This window comes from Ranitomeya variabilis, unplaced genomic scaffold (assembly GCF_051348905.1).
Source record: "Ranitomeya variabilis isolate aRanVar5 unplaced genomic scaffold, aRanVar5.hap1 Scaffold_519, whole genome shotgun sequence".
Taxonomy (NCBI): Eukaryota; Metazoa; Chordata; class Amphibia; order Anura; family Dendrobatidae; genus Ranitomeya; species Ranitomeya variabilis.
Genome location: NW_027508171.1, coordinates 91,933 through 95,000, shown reverse-complemented (window position 1 = coordinate 95,000; position 3,068 = coordinate 91,933).

The window sequence follows — 3,068 nt, the reverse complement described above, 5'->3', positions numbered from 1 at the left end:
CGCCGAGGTGGGTGGGCGCCCCTCCGTTCGCCCGTGCGGGTCGTCGGACCGCTGCCGTACCACGGTTCGGGTCAAACTCCCCACAGCTCGGCCGCCTCCGTCCGTAGACGGGAGGGCGACCGCCGGCGTGCGCGCCCAAGGACGAGTGCCTGAAACCCGGGGGGGGGTAACAGAGGAAGGAGACCGCCCGCCGTAAACCGACGCGGGCTCCAAAGCCCGGGCCGAGCGAGCGGCACCACCTCCCCACCCGGGAGCGCTGAGCCAGATCGATCGGAAGAAAGGGCAGGGGCTCGGGTGGAACCCCTGCCTCCGTTCTTCCCCTCGGGGGAGACGGGGAAGAAACGTGCCCCTGGAGTCCTGGAAGCGAGTGTCCGGCGCGCTCCGGGCGCCCTCGAGACGGAAGCCGGGTCGCGGTGCGATTCTCTCATAGGTCTCCCCGTTGGCGCGGAAGCGGGAGACATCCGACACAGAGAAACGCCGAGCCCGCTCCGAGGGGACAAAGTCAGAAGGAGCGATCCGCCCTCCCAGAGCCCTCCTGCGGACGAGGACTCTGGATCTGCCCCCCTTCTGACGACCGTCGCCCTCAGAGGACAGGAACCCACGTGGGGAGGGTCCGTTCGGGCTCGGGCGACCCAGGAAACGCGTCTCGGACTCGGGACGGACAACCGGCAAAAGTCCCCCTGGAGCCGCGGAAGCCTGGTCTCGGCGCGAGTGCGAACTTCCATGCAAAAGGGGGGTACTCGCCAAACCGCCTACCCGAGTCGAGGAACCACGAAAACAACGGATTTTGGTCGGGGCCGAGAGGTACCTCTCTCTCCTATATCCTGCAGCTGGTGTGCAAAACTGGGTATTTGCATGGTGAGACACCGACCCCCCACTTTAAGGGAACAAAGTCAAAAAGTGTCCGACCTCCTGGAGCCGTGCGGCGGATCCGGCGGCCAGAAATTTCCTCATTCCGGTTCTATTTTTTTTTTTTTCGAATTTGCGAAATTTGGAGGCCAGGCGGCGTAGCTGGGACCTGGACTAGCTCGAAACACCCTGAACCGGTGAGCGGAATCGATTTCCCAAAGTTCTACGGCTCCCGGAAGCCAAAAACAGCTCGCCGGAAAATTTCAAAGTCCCAAGGACTCTTTCTTGAAAATCAATCCGGGGGCCATGGAAGTGTCCTCGGTACAACCTCAGAGCTTTCCCCCGCCTGGAAGTCTGACAGCGGTCTGACGTTTTTCAAAGTTTTGAGCTCTCTGTTTGTTCTCAAAGTCACAAAATCGCTTTTTTTCAGTTTTCCACCCAGCAGACCCAAACTTCACCCCCACTTAGGTCACTGTCTAGGGGCGCCTTACGACATATTGACGCCCCTTTAGGGTGGAAGTAGGGGAAATGGGTGATTTTTACACAAAATCGGAAATTTCTCAAAATTTTTCTAAGTGTCAAGGACTCTTCCAGAAAATCTCCCCCAGGCTCCTGGAAGCGTCCCCGGTACACCTCTGGCGGCTGCCCCCGCCTGGAAGTCCGACACACGCCTGAAATTTTCAAAGTATGAAAATACGCATTTTCATCCAAAAATTCAACTTTCCCCCCGTGCACCGCAAACTTCACCCCCACTTAGGTCACTGCCTTGGGGTGCCTTACAACATATTGACGCCCCCCTGGGGTGGAAGTAGGGGAAATGTGACATTTTTCACAAAATCGAGATTTTCTCAAAATTTTTCTAAGTGTCAAGGACTCTTCCAGAAAATCTCCCCCAGGCTCCTGGAAGCGTCCCCGGTACACCTCTGGCGGCTGCCCCCGCCTGGAAGTCCGACACACGCCTGAAATTTTCAAAGTATGAAAATACGCATTTTCATCCAAAAATTCAACTTTCCCCCCGTGCACCGCAAACTTCACCCCCACTTAGGTCACTGCCTTGGGGTGCCTTACAACATATTGACGCCCCCCTGGGGTGGAAGTAGGGGAAATGTGACATTTTTCACAAAATCGAGATTTTCTCAAAATTTTTCTAAGTGTCAAGGACTCTTCCAGAAAATCTCCCCCAGGCTCCTGGAAGCGTCCCCGGTACACCTCTGGCGGCTGCCCCCGCCTGGAAGTCCGACACACGCCTGAAATTTTCAAAGTATGAAAATACGCATTTTCATCCAAAAATTCAACTTTCCCCCCGTGCACCGCAAACTTCACCCCCACTTAGGTCACTGCCTTGGGGTGCCTTACAACATATTGACGCCCCCCTGGGGTGGAAGTAGGGGAAATGTGACATTTTTCACAAAATCGAGATTTTCTCAAAATTTTTCTAAGTGTCAAGGACTCTTCCAGAAAATCTCCCCCAGGCTCCTGGAAGCGTCCCCGGTACACCTCTGGCGGCTGCCCCCGCCTGGAAGTCCGACACACGCCTGAAAATTTTCAAAGTATGAAAATACGCATTTTCATCCAAAAATTCAACTTTCCCCCCGTGCACCGCAAACTTCACCCCCACTTAGGTCACTGCCTTGGGGTGCCTTACAACATATTGACGCCCCCCTGGGGTGGAAGTAGGGGAAATGTGACATTTTTTCACAAAATCGAGATTTTCTCAAAATATTTCTAAGTCCCAAGGACACTTTCAGAAAATCTTCCCCAGGCTCCTGGAAGCGTCCCCGGTACGCCTCCGGCGGCTGCCCCCGCCTGGAAGTCTGACACACGCCTGAAATTTTCAAAGTATGAAAATACGCATTTTCATCCAAAAATTCGACTTTCCGCCCGTGCACCGCAAAATTCACCCTCATTTAGGTCACTGCCCTGGGGTGCTTTACAACATATTGACGCCCCCCTGGGGTGGAAGTAGGGAAATGTGACATTTTTCACAAAATCGGAAATTTCTCAAAATTTTTCTAAGTCCCAAGGACACTTTCAGAAAATCTTCCCCAGGCTCCTGGAAGCGTCCTCGGTACGCCTCCGGCGGCTGCCCCCGCCTGGAAGTCTGACACACGCCTGAAATTTTCAAAGTATGAAAATAATGCATTTTCATCCAAAATTCGACTTTCCGCCCGTGCCCCGCAAACTTTACCCACAGTTAGGTCACTGTCCTGGGGTACCTC